Source organism: Pipistrellus hanaki (assembly GCF_964339955.1).
Source record: "Pipistrellus hanaki genome assembly, chromosome: 6".
Taxonomy (NCBI): Eukaryota; Metazoa; Chordata; class Mammalia; order Chiroptera; family Vespertilionidae; genus Pipistrellus; species Pipistrellus hanaki.
This window is the reverse complement of record NC_140508.1, coordinates 11236707-11250324: the sequence shown is the minus strand read 5'-3', so window position 1 is coordinate 11250324 and position 13618 is coordinate 11236707. Positions and strand designations below refer to the sequence as shown.

Genomic DNA, 13618 nt, shown 5'->3' with positions numbered 1-13618 from the left:
CCAGCAAGACTCCTTCTTCTGGAGTCAGGTGCTGCGGGAGGCAGGCGGCACAAAGAATGGGACCAGAAGTGGCCCTTCCGCCGTGAGCTGACACGCTCCTCGGGAAGGGGCAGAGAACGCCCCGCTTCACCCGTTCTTAATGCGACAAATGTCAGCTACACTTCATTTTTCACAATTATCTAAACAGGCCAGCCCGCCTTCAGATGTTTCCCAGGGCACGCTTTAAAATATAGCCCCATTATCCCGGGTTTAATCCTGGGGACATGAGACCTCTTTTAGCCAACTTCTGGTTTTCTCTCCAGATCTAACAGACAAAAAAAAAAGCCCTTCCCATTTGCTATATTTACCGTCTATTGGAATCATGTTTGGCGACTAAGCCATGATTGGAAGAACAGAATGGGGTACGATCTTATTTATTTTGCTGTGGGACTATTACAGAAAAACAATTTGGGAACTGTGTAAAACCCGGGAGCTGAAAGAAAGCCAACAAAGATACTTGGCTTAAAAACAAAAACAAAAAAGAAACTTAGTGGTTCAGAGCAGGAAAACCTGAAAAACTGCGGCGAGGCATGAGCAGGAAAAGAGAATGAAAAAGTGAGCCCAACCTGCCAGTCTCCTGCAAACTACAAAGGACATCTGAGAAGAACCCGGGGCAGCCGTTTTCACACGACTGAGTGCACTCAATTAAGTGGGGATCGCCAGCAACTGCAGGAGACACCGCACTTCTCTCTCTCCTAGTCAGCCTCTTGATCTCACTCAGGTCGCCTCAAAACCGTAAGCCCTCTATAAAACATCGGCATAGATGACAGAAAATAAACAGCAGCGTTTACCTTTCGGAAGTGGGGGCGGCGTATGGAACCTGGAGACTTCTTGCTCTCTGAGCCCGCCAGCCAGTAGTCCACCTGGCTCGGAACAACCCTGGAAGAGAAGTGATTGCTGGATTTTATTCACAAACCAAGGAGGGAGGGGCCAAGAATAAGGCTCGATTTTTAAACAGAAGTCTAGATCCAATCACAAATTCATTAGATTAAGTTGGGGAGGGGGTGGAGAGGGGAACACTGTTAATCTTTTAACATCAATTGTCCCATTGACAAGCACTCTGTCTTCCTCTAATATTCTGGAAGATTTTCCAGGGCTGACGTCACTCGGCGTGGAAATGTAAACTTTCTTTTAAAAATCACGTGTGTCACATAACTTTGGGAGCACCTCTTTAAAGCTCTCCGCACTCATCCGATATCCCAAAAGGGGGACTCTGGGACGAGAGGAGGTCTGGGAAGAGGGAGGTCAATAACATTTCTTGAAATCCGATGCCCAGCCTCATCTCAATAAATGGAACTCTCTTTCATCCACCCACTTACTCAAGTCAAAACCTAGTATAATGTGGCTTAAACTAGACTTCACCCTCCTTCCCCACACACCTTGAACCCATCAGCCAACCCTGTAATTCCTAAATATATTTCAACTCTGTCCACTTCATCTCTTAACACAGCCTTCCTCCACAAACCCACTCCCTCCTCCAAATATTTGAATAAGTGAGGTTTCTCCTCCTGGCTTTTCTTTCTTTCTAGGTTTGCCTTCGCATTCTCCACCCCACAACCCCAAGAGCTTTCACAGCATAAAGCAGATCATGTCCCCACCCTGCTTAATGGCTTCCTTTTGCCTCAGGAGAAAAGAACAAACTCCAGAACTGCCTCGCCAGGCCTGTAATCTGGCCCCAGCCTAACTCTCCAGTCTCAAGGCTTGGCCAACCCTCATTCGGGGTTCTACTGTGTTTCCCTGAAAATAAGACATCCTCCGAAAATAAGACCTACTTACAGGTTTCCTTCTGAGTGAAATATAAGGCATCGCCCCCCCTCCCCCCCGAAAATAAGCCTCCCCCCCAGGCTAAACATGAGAGATTTGGTCCACTGATTCTGAAAGAAATGGAGTCACAAGAAATTCGCCAGGAAATTCAGGAATTGGATTGTTATGATGATGTTCCAGAAGATGATGACATGACTGTCATTGAATAAATGAGTAAATTCTTGATGCTGTAGGATTCACAGTTTGTCTGGTTTGTGTTGACAACTACCGTACTACCGTATACAGGTAATAAATTTCCTTTATTTTCATTTAACAATAAATGTGTACCGTATTCTTCTTCATGGAAAAATAAGACATCCCTTGAAAATAAGACCTAGCGCATCTTTGGGAGCAAAAATTAATATAAGACACTGTCTTATTTTCGAGGAAACAGGGTAAGCTTAAACCGGTCTGACCCAGAGCCTACAGACGCGCGGTTCCCTCCGCCTAGCGCTCCCTTCCCATTCATTTGGAAAATCAGCTGTTTTCTCCTAAGAGAGGTTTGAACATCGTGTTCTGGGAGAAGGGGGGTAGACATGTCTTCTCTCCAGTCACTCTGGACTCCCAAATATTCTCAAATACTCCAATACTTGAAAGCTGCATTAATTCTAGAGTATTATTTAATCCCTCTGGCTTTCCGTTTCCTCATCCATAAAATGAGATAATAAAGAAGTAAAAAAAAGGAAGAACATGGAGGAAGAGGAAGAAAAAAATAACTACTACATAAAAGTTCTCACTGCCCAGCCAGCATGGCTCACTGGTTGAGTGTGGACCTATGAACCAGGAGGTCATGGTTCGACTCCCAGTCAGCGCATCTGCTGGGGTTGTGGGCTTGATCCCCAGTGTGGGGCGTGCAGGAGGCAGCCAATTAATGATTCTCTCTCATCACTGATGTTTCTATCTCTCTCTCCCTTTCCCTTCCTCTCTGAAATCAATAAAAATATATTTCTTTTTTTTAAATTCTCATCACAAGGGGAAAAAGCTATGAGATGACTGATGTTAACTGTGATCATGATTTTGCAACATACACATACCTCACATCATACTGTACAATTTAAATTTATAGCGCCACATGTAAACTGCATCTCAATAAAATTGGAGAAAACATATATTTATATTCCCGGCATAAATGAGACGGGAGGATTGAATGAGACACCCTGTGCCAAGTTGTAAGCCCAGAGCTTGGTAGGGCCTGGCACCGTTGTAGGCTCAGGAGACAGAGCTTAGAGGAAGCCAAACAAATGAAGTCCTTGCCCCTCTGGACTTCATGCTATCTTCTAGAGCAGCCATTTCCAACCTTTTCCATACCGTGGCACACACAAGCTAATTACCACTGTAATTAGATCTGTGGCATACAAAAAACAGGTGTTATTTTGATTCATTCACACCAGACAGCTATTGTGTTGTTTTTTGTTTTTTGTTTTTTTTTTAATAATCTAAGGGAAGAGGAGTCAGTGCCCCTGACTAAATAGTCAGGTTTTGCGGGTTTTAAAAATTCTGCCAGTGACAGAAAATCGCTGTTCTGGAGGTAGATACACAGTTATATTCACAAAGTCAGGGTCACCGGAGAGGGGAAGGTGCCTGCTGTTTTGGGGTGAGGCTCCCTGAGGGACAGTGGCCCTCCATCAGGAAGCCAGGTGGGGAGCAGAAGGTGGGCAGGCTCAGGACAGAAGGGAAGGCGCTTACAGAAAGAACTAGAAGGAAGCCAGCGAGGGGGGCCCAGCGAGGGAGGACAGGAACGCATGGGAATAAGACAGGACCTTTCAAAGACAGTGGCTAGAACTGGTTTTTATCTCTGGATGCAACAGGATGTCAGACAATTTTCCATCCTCATTTTATTTGCCACCTCTGTATTTGACAGAGTCTATCCCTTCTTCCTCTTTGAAACACTTCTTCCCTGGATTTGGAGCCTGCTCATTCCCCAGCTCCCCCTGCTGCCCCTTCTAAGTCCCCTGGGCTGGTCCTTGCTCCTCTCCCTGACCTCCAGACTTTAAAGCGTCCAGGGCCCAAAGCTGGTGCCTTCTCTGTTTCTCATTTGAACCCGAGACGACTTCATCCAATTCCGTGGCTCAGCAGACCTAACAAGGCTCCTAAATGTATATCTTTCTCACCCAGGCCTTTACCTTAACTCCCAAAACATATTTCTAACTCCCTACTCTATCTATGTCCACTTAGATGTCCAGTAATGAATTCTAGATCTCTCTCTCAGACCTTCACCCACAACTCCCCACCATTAACAGACATTTAATATCATGGATGCTGACGAAGAAAGAATGGGTAGAGGGTAGAGAGATGGGCTAGCCACTCACATTAGATCACGTACCCCTGCCAGGTACCCCCAGATCTCAAACCCATGCGTTTGTACTCACTACACATTATACCTCAGTAATCTATTCGTTCCTGCTGGTCCTCCTCCTACTAAACTCCATGAAAATAGAAGCCACTGTGTTTTGTTCTCTGCTGTATCTCCATGATGCCTGCCTGTAGCAGTGATCAATCAATGTGTTCAAAACGCATCCTAATGGGAAGGGAATTAAAATGTGGGTCTTCTAACCGGTTAGACCTCAGTGTCCTCATCTGTAAAATGGAACGATAGTCTCTAATCAGCTGCCTCACGGGACAGCTGTGTTGCCCCAAGTCATACCACAGGAAGCTCCGTGCTGCACACCAGCCAAAGGCACAGATCCACATCACGGATTTTTTTTCCCTATTGGAACAATACTGGAAATCTATTTTCTCTTCCTTATGATTTTCTTAATAGTATTTTTTTCTCAAGCTTTCTTTATTGTAAGAATACAGTCCATAATACATATAATACACAAAATGTGTTAACTGACTGTATACATTATTAGAAAAGCTTTGAGACAACTGTAAGCTATCAGTAGTTAGGTTTGGGGGAGGGGGGCCATCAGCAGTTATACTTGGGATTTTCAACTGCACCCGGGTAAGCACCCCCAACTCCTGTGTTGATCAACCGTCAATTACACTGAGCATCAACTCCACGAAGGGCTGTGTAGGACTCACTCGCCTTTGAATATACCTGGCACCCAAGGGTCAGCTCTCCTGATGCTATTGACATTGGACCTGGAACCCAGGGGGTTTCGCAGTTTACTAGGAAGAACATTCAGAGTCTTTGACCTCCCTCTCCTCTTTTTTCCCCAGCTCTCTCAATTAGGTGACATAAATGGCCTAGTAAGTTGTCTGTATAGTTGATTGGTTAGGATTTTTATTCTCTTACTTTCAGGTCTGAGTCAGCCTATTTAACGCCATTGAGAGCAGGGACTTGTGCAAACCCACACCCAGGAGTGCCTTCTGCATTTCTCTGCCTTGGGATGGAGCACTGATGCTTCCAAAAATGCTCTGCCAAAAGCAGGTGCAGTGCCCAGAGGCTGGCTGATCAGCGCTAACAGTTCATTACGTCCTCAGGGTATGCTCTCTACTCTGTAACTCATTCACTCTAACTCCTGGGGGCCCTCCGAGGAAGAGCCTGTCTTTGTAGATGAACCTGGGCAGAGGGACGAAGTGGCTCTCCCAAAGCCCACTGTCAGAAGCAGCAGAGCTAAGAGTCAGACCCAGTACCTGCCCCCAGGGCCTTGTCCTTATCCACAGATATGGGGCCTCCCTCAAGGCCCATTCCTCCCCCATCACTGGGGTCTCCAACCTCAGCGCCTATCTCCTTCCTCCCCCTCACCACCCTTCACCACAGCGTTTCCTTTCCTGTGCAGACACTAACCAGGCCTCACCCCACACCCCATCCTGTGGCCCAGGACCTTGAACCATGCCGGCACATAATAGACGTTCACCAAATACTGGATGAAAAATGAGTAAATGGTTACCATGTGCCAGGCATGAGATAATCTCCATTATCTCATTACATCCTCCTACTAATCAATTTTTTGGTTTTGTTTTTTTAAATATTTTTATTGATTTCAGAGACTGAGAAAGAGAGAGAAACATCAATGATGAGAAAGAATAATTGACTGGCTGCATCCTGCACACGCCCTTACTGGGGATGGAGCCCAAAACCCGGCCATGTGCCCTGCCCAGGAATCGAACCGTGACCTCCTGGTTCATAGATCAATGCTCAACCACTGAGCCACCCTGGCCAGGCCCAAGTGGCTAGTTTTAATCTTGCTTTAAAGGCAGAGAGGTGAAGCATGCATTCAATCAAGGGAATGCACACCGACTCCGTGATGTGCCTGGCATTTCCCCCAATACCAGGGATTCAGCTGGAAGAACGTGAACTCCACGTTCAAAGAACTACCTTTCCAGCAGAAATCACAGACCTGACACACTGAGCTTTTCAGAAGTCAACCCTGAGTACAGTAGGGGCTGCCAGAAACGCCAATGTCCCTGAGCCCTGGGAAGACTGGATTTTATTAATACTCTAAGGCAGGGGTCTTCAAACTACGGCCCGCGGGCCACATGCGGCCCGCAGAGGAGTCTGATCCGGCCCGCCAGGTTTTTTGGGCAGTGAGCGCAGCCGAGGTGTTACAGTAGGAATTAGTAGTTCATATAGTCCGGCCCTCCAGCTCTCTGAGGGACCGTGATCTGGCCCCCACTTTAAAAAGTTTGAGGACCCCTGCTCTAAGGGCCCAGGGAAGCCACTGGAAGGAAATGGAAGTAAAGCCAAGAGAACTATTCAACCTCAGGTGTTTCTTCCTCAGGGATCCTCCTGGCCACACAAAGAGGCGTGAGAACTGAGACCCACAGTCCTTCACCTCCAAGGAGGTCTTCCTGTCGCCGTCCAGGGCGTGGCCCTGGAGTCCGAAATGTCGCCGATAAGGACACCTGCCCCTGGGCTCCTGCAGTCTTACCAGCCCTTTTCGACGGTCCTGCCTTTCTTTAAAAGGTGACACTGCTGCCCCAACGGTGGAGGAGCCTGCCTGGGGCCCCAGGCCTCAGTGCGTGTCCGTCTTCCAGACCACACTGAGGCCAGCCCTCCGCTGTCACCAACCCGAACGTCCCTCATTTCTAAACATGCACACCGACACACATTTCTGGACACCCATTTCCTGAACCAGCCGGCGTGTGTGGTCTGGGGCCAGGGAGACCATCCTCCCCTCGGCCCTGTTCTGGAACAGCACGTGTGGCCCGAGTCTGGCCCCCTCCCACCAGCCACTCCCTCGCATTCTTGCTGTCCCAGTTGGTTACCCACCTTCCCCAATTGGTGCGACTGCTCCTGGAGGGGAGGGAGAAAGGTTGTGCACACTCATGTCCCGAAAGCAATTAGCAGTGTTTTTTTTGCAAAAAAAGTGGGAGGCAATAAATGTTTAAAAAATAAGTGTCCTAAACTAGGCTTTAACCCTCCCTCCACGCCTGCCTTTCCGCTGCCCCTCAGAGCTAATCAATTAGCACACCTTACAGGTCCCGCCATCCCCATAGTTCTCAACTGCACCCTTTCCTTCCCGTTCCTTGTTTCCGGTTTCCTGATCAGTACAGGAATCTCACCGTCAGGCCGCTGAACCTGTCTTCCTCCCAGCCCGCAGCACTTCTAGCTCCGTGATAGCCACCTGCCGCTGCCCTGGGCACAGATCTCCCCCGTGCCAACTGAAGTCACCGCTCTCTCCTCTCGGGATGCAAGACCACCCCGTGACCCCAGCCAACGTGTTCACCCATTCCCTCCATAACTATTCACTGAAGACCCCTCTGTCCCAGGCACTGGACTGCGGTGTAATTGAAGAGTGAAGTACAAAACAAATTGTATTTCTGTCCTTGTGGAACTTACGTTTTAATAGGAGAAATAGGCACTAAACAAATTAAAGCATAAATAAAGGGGGAAGCATATAATTATAATGCCTACTCTAGGGTAATAAATAACCCCTCAGGTACACAAGAATGCTCACTGGCACTGTTTGTTTGCAATAGTGAAAAATTAGAAGCCACCTACACACCCATCCAAGGAAAATGGCCACATAAACCACGGTCTCTCCAAACTTAATAGACAGCCCTGGGAAGAATCAAGTAGAGCCACATGAACCTAAATCACCAAGACATTGTTAAATAAAAAAATTTTTTAGAGGAATCAAGCTGCAAAAAGGTATGTCATTTTTTTGCTTAAACACACATAGCATACCATAATATAGTTTCTAATAGAAAAATATGTATATGTATACTACATAATATATAGGTACGTATGTATATATACATATACTATGCACAAATACATACCTATGTTTACATGCACACAAATATATATGCTGATCATAACATATAAATATCAAATAATTGTTATATACCCGACATTAATATAATGTATGTCAACTGTACCTAAATAAACAAATAAATAGAAAGGCATCGTCCCATGCACCAAGAGGTCACTGGTTCAATTCCCAGTCAGGGTACATGCCAAGGTTGTGGGCTCGATCCCCCATAGGGGGCATATAGGAGGCAGCCAATCAGTGTCTCTCACCCATTTTCTTTTTTTAATGTATTTTTATTGATTTCTGAGAGAAATGGAGAGGGAGAGATAAATGCATCAATGATGAGAATCATTGATCAGCTGTCTCCTGCGGGGCCCTTATTGGGGATCAAGTTGGCAATCCAAGCATATGTCCTTGACTTGGAATCGAACCCGGGACCCTTCAGTCCGCAGGCAGACTCTCTATCCACTAAGCCAAACCAACTAGGGCTTTCATCCATTTTCTCTCTTCTTCTTCCTTCCTGTTTAAAATCAATGAAAAAACACTTTTTAAAAAGGAAAAAAGGAAAGAAATATGGAAATATATGAAAATTGGGAAGATCCTTACCAAAAGTGATTAATTCTCAGTTGTGGGCAAGGCCCAGGACCGTTTGGTGGTGGCTAAATATTTTTATCTTTTTACCTGTATAATTAAAACTGTTACACAGATTTTCTATTAACATAGAATTCCACTGAGGCGGGGCCTCCAGGACAGGAAGAGGCGGGGCCTGGGCAGTGTGGCAGGAGGGGGTGGGGTTTAGAAGAGGCCCTGTGGGAGTAGAGGTGGTTGAAGCCTGTCCCAGTACAAGATTGCTGGTGCCATTGGGTCAGAACACATACAAAAACCAACTAATGAATGCATGAATGAATGGAGCAACAAACTGATGATTCTCTCTCCCTTTCTCTCATTAAAATCAAGAAATAAGTTTTTCCTAAATTAACAGAATCCCAAACTGTTCAATGCCCTGGAGAATAAAAAATGGTGACTAAAATGTTTAGGATTGCCAAAGCCGGTTTGGCTCAGTGGATAGAGCGTCGGCCTGCGGACTGAAAGGTCCCAGGTTCGATTCCAGTCAAGGGCATGTACCTTGGTTGCGGGCATATCCCCGGTGGGGGGTGTGCAAGAGGCAGCTGGTCGATGTTTCTCTCTCATCAACGTTTCTAGCTCTCTATCTCTCTCCCTTCCTCTCTGTAAAAAAAATCAATAAAATATATATATTTTTTAAATGTTTAGGATTTCCATATACTAGCTTCAGATAAACACTCGAGAAACCTTTCTGCTTACCCACCTCCTTGCTCTGTGCCTGATGCCTAACCACCCCCCCCACCCCACCCTACACTGACTCTCCCCAAACCCGTGCCATGTACGTGCCAAAACCAGTCTGCACCCATCCCGCCAGCCCCCAAGGCCCACCCCCAGGGCCGGCTCCGTCTCTTCGGTGAGTCACCCTTAGTCCAGTGTCTCCTTTATGACATTTGCTGGGTGATGCCTCGACCTGGATGTGTGCTGGACCTACCAGCTGAGACTAGATGGCAGGCCCCTCACAGGGAGGGCCCATTTCCTCCACATTGTGGAATATGGCCACACACAGGAAGTGTCCCAATACACAGCTGTTCTGTTTAATTAAATAAACCTGCCCCCTGGATTCTGTCATCCACTCATTCCCTTACTTTCTCACTCACTCATCCCATATTTCCTAAGCACCTTCCACATACCAGCCACTGTTCTAGGACCCCGGGATGCAGCAGGAAAGCAACCCCATCCTGGTGGAGCTAACATGGTGCATTAAATAAGATCCTGGTGTATCAAATGCTAATGTTGTGGAGAAAACTAAGGACCTATTATTGCCTTAGGTGCCTGGGGGCATGGGCTGAGGGGAAGTGCTGTTACTTGCCTGAGTGAGGGGAGTAGGAGCAGGGGGTGATGTTAAATAGGCTGGGCCAGGAAGACTGCACAGGTGAAGACAGTGAAGATCTGAAGGGGAACAGAGAGCCATGCCGAGTTCCGGGCAAAGGGCATTCCAGGCTGAGGCGCTGACACGCAAAGACCTGGAGGCAAGGTGCCCAGCGGCTCCGGAACAGAGGGAAGCCAGCACGTATGGTGGCTTGTGTGGAGGAAGAAGAGGAGACAAGTCTGAAAATTGCGATGGGGTTGTTGGGTCATTGCAAAGACCAGGTTTTAAGGGCGGTTGGGGAGGTAGAAGAGGATCGAGGGGGGATAAATGGTGACGGAACGAGACTTGACTTGGGGCAGTAAACACCATACAATGTACAGAGGATGCGCTACAGAACTGTACACCTGAAGCCTGTAGAGTCTGATTAACCAATGTCACCCTGATAACTTCAATTTAAAAAAACAATAGCAATGGTAAGATATGTACATATATAATACCTTAATAAAAGAAAAAAAAATAAAATTATAATTATGCCCATTTAAAATAATAATAATAATAATAATAATAGGACAGAAAAGAAAAAAACGACCACATCATTTTACTATGAATGAACCTAAAAGTCAGAGAGGAATGGTCTGAGCAGAGGAATGGCTCAGATATTAAGAGGCTTATTAAACAGACTGATAAAACCAAGAACACGCCTAAAATAGTAATGCTGATAATCCCCTCTGCTGAACTCATTCGGATATTTAAGTGTGTTCATATTTTTGGTTTACTTTTACAGCAACAATAATAGTAAAAGTAAGAAGAGATAAGGATAAGGAAAGGCGGAAGTGATACAATTTGTTGAGCCCTTGCTGGGTGCCAGTCTTAACTCCACAGGTGATTGATCCAGGCATAGCGTTATTTAGTTCTCCTAATAACCTGTATATTCATGCATCGGGCAGGTGAGGAAACTGGAGCCATCAGAGGTTAACCCGCTTGCTGACTTACCAACTTCTCTAACTTCCTTGAGGTTCTCTAACGAGAATAAAGTGGAATTCTAGCCTGATCCAATAGCCCATGCTGACTCATGCCATTCTTATCTACACTAAGTGGTTGACCTTGGCTTTGGGAGAGGAGAGAATAGTAACAGCTAACATTGATTACCTACTTACCAGAGGCACCATTTCTGGATACCTAGGCAGAGCCTTTTATATATTTAGATATATTAATTACTTATGTATATTAATCCCCCAGGTGAGAAAGCTGTGCCTGAGCGGTGGTACAGGGAGTGAGCTTTCTGGGTTCAAACCAAGACGCTGGGCTCGCAGCCTCTGGCACCTCCCTTGAGCTCCCTTTGCCTCTGTGCCCCCATTTTACAGATGGAGGTAATGCATTCCCCTTTGGGTGGAATAAACAGGTCCTCACTCGTAAAACTCTCCAGGGGGATTAGGCACTTAGCAAGCCGGCAAGGAAGACACCCTGCCCGCAAGCACAGCTCGCAGGCCAGCACAGCCAGCTCTGCTTTTCCCACCGCAGGAAGCGAGTGTGTTCATAGCGGGAGAGAGAGACAGTCGTATTTGGACCCGGACTTGTCTGCTCCAGAACTTGAATAACACGACCAACCCATGTAGGCAATGCACGGCACATACCAGGCTCTGGGGGATCCGCAGGCGCTGGGAGGCCGCCGGCCTTCCGGAGTCCGATGGGCACCTTCTCCAGGCAGGAGGCAGGGGTGAGCGAGCTGGATGAGCTCCAAGTCTCCGAATATAATGTGTGCCCTCCGCAGCCACGCCCTCAGAGAGGATGCTGGGATTGGGGGGAAACGCTGGGGAAGAGATTAAAGTCTGAGTCACAACCTGGATAGGATAAAGTGATCCCAAAATCCTGAGTCTAGGCCCAAGCTCAGCTGCCCCAATCTCAACAGTTGGCCCAAAGCTACCCCGCCTCACCACCCGCCAGGAACTGAGGGGTTTGGGGGCCCAGGTTTCCCCAGAAACCAGAACTGGATACAGCAGCCCCAGAACTGGCTGAGTCCAAGCGCTCTCTGCTCCTGGGGGGCCTCAGGCCACTGACCCAGCTTCTGGGTCTCGCCTGCAGAGTGGGAATAACACTGCCGCCCAGCACATCGGGCACTTAGGAGCATTAAATAAACCCATTTCCATGAAATCTTAAAACTGCCTGGTAACTGCGTGGTGAACACTCAGGAAACGTCGGTCAAAATGGCATTAGCCATCCCTCTTCCTGCAGTGTCTGTCCCCATTCCAAAACAGCCTCAGCTTAACTAAATCCCTCTGGAATCCTGGACTCTTTAAAATGTGGTTAGCACATTTTGTTAACATATATACAAACATATTATACAGAATCATTTATATATATAGATATATATTGATGTATAGATAGATAGATATATATTGATATATAGTATATATGCATTTACCCTACCACGCCTGCATGTCCTCTTTAAAAATACTTTAAGAGATTATGTTTTGTCCCCACTTTGCTTTGAGGAAGGACTTGAGCCTCTGAATGGGGTGAAAACAGTGAAAAGCGAGTGAGAATAACAGGACCATCTTTCCTGAGCTTCTCTCCCACCCCACTCTCCCTTCCCCCCCCCCCCCCACACACACACACACAAAAAAAGAGAGAAACGAAAAGAAAATAAAGATTCAGATGTTGGGCTTTTAAAGACCATCCTGCTGAATATGTCCTTATCAAGTTCCTCCTTTTTATTTTTTTTTCCTCCCCCATAAACACGGCAGTCCTGAGAGTGTTTCTTTCTCCCTGACTCCAAACACACTCACAAATCTGTCACATAAACTTCTCAAGCCCCACACCACTGACTTTCCTGCAAGGATTTGTAGCTGATAATGCTATGTTCCTTAAAAAGAACATAAGCATTTCCTGCGCCGCAATCGGCAGCCACCGAGGCAACTGTATTGGAAGTCAGCAAACGAGCACAACGTGTCCCCCAGGAAACAAAGTCGAATTTGGACTCGAAGCTAAAATGGCTCTGCCTTAATCCTCTGCTCCCCGGTGCCTGCCTGCCGTGGGGCTGCGCTCACAGGAAGCGCCTGCCACCAAACTTTTCTACTTCCCAGCCGTATTTCTGCATCCTCCACCCAGCCAGAGGGCAACAGATAAGAAGACCCAGCTTTAAGTAGAAAAAAGGAGAGAGAAAAACCCGCAAAGCAAAGGAAGAGAACGCTGACCTGTGCATTTCTACCTCCTTGAGGATGGGAAGAGGCCAGCAGGACCGGCGCCCCGCCCCCGCAGGCCGGCTTCCCGGGGGGTGGAAACTATCTCATTACCACGTTTTCAGATGGGCCGGCTTCTCTTCTAATCAAAGTTACTTTGCGGTTGTTTGGCAGTCTGCGCATGCCGGGTGTGCAGGGCTGGGGGGAGGGGGGGAGAGAAATGTGTCTTTATGTATTCTGAGATGGTTACAAACATTAGCCAGCCCCAGCCAGGGATGGTAGAAGCGCCCTCCCTGCAAAGCGCTGCCCTGAGACATTGAGACGGAGGCGCCCGGCCTCTGTGAGTGGAAGTGTAAACTGGAACGGTCCTTCTGTAAACAACGGCGGAGCGAGTCCAGGGCCCTGCCGTGCTCATACATTTGTTCAGAGCACTCCTGGACCCAGTCCTAGGGAAACAGCCCCGGCCAGGGAGAGGTGTTGTGAACAAAGATATGCATGGCAACAAACTGACTGCGAGAGGA

General features: G+C 47.3%; 1 protein-coding gene across 2 annotated transcripts in view; it reads right to left on the bottom strand.

Moving 5' to 3' along the window:
• ZNF217 (zinc finger protein 217) overlaps positions 1-13235 on the bottom strand; it is a 39240-nt gene extending 26005 nt beyond the window's left edge. For both annotated transcript variants that reach the window (XM_084888461.1, XM_084888464.1), the window contains exons 1-3: positions 13113-13235; positions 11553-11728; positions 831-918 (exon numbers count right to left, since the gene is read on the bottom strand). The gene's annotated coding sequence lies outside the window, so the exon portion shown is untranslated. The remainder of the gene's footprint in view (positions 1-830; positions 919-11552; positions 11729-13112) is intronic.
• Between the last annotated feature and the right edge of the window lie 383 nt (positions 13236-13618).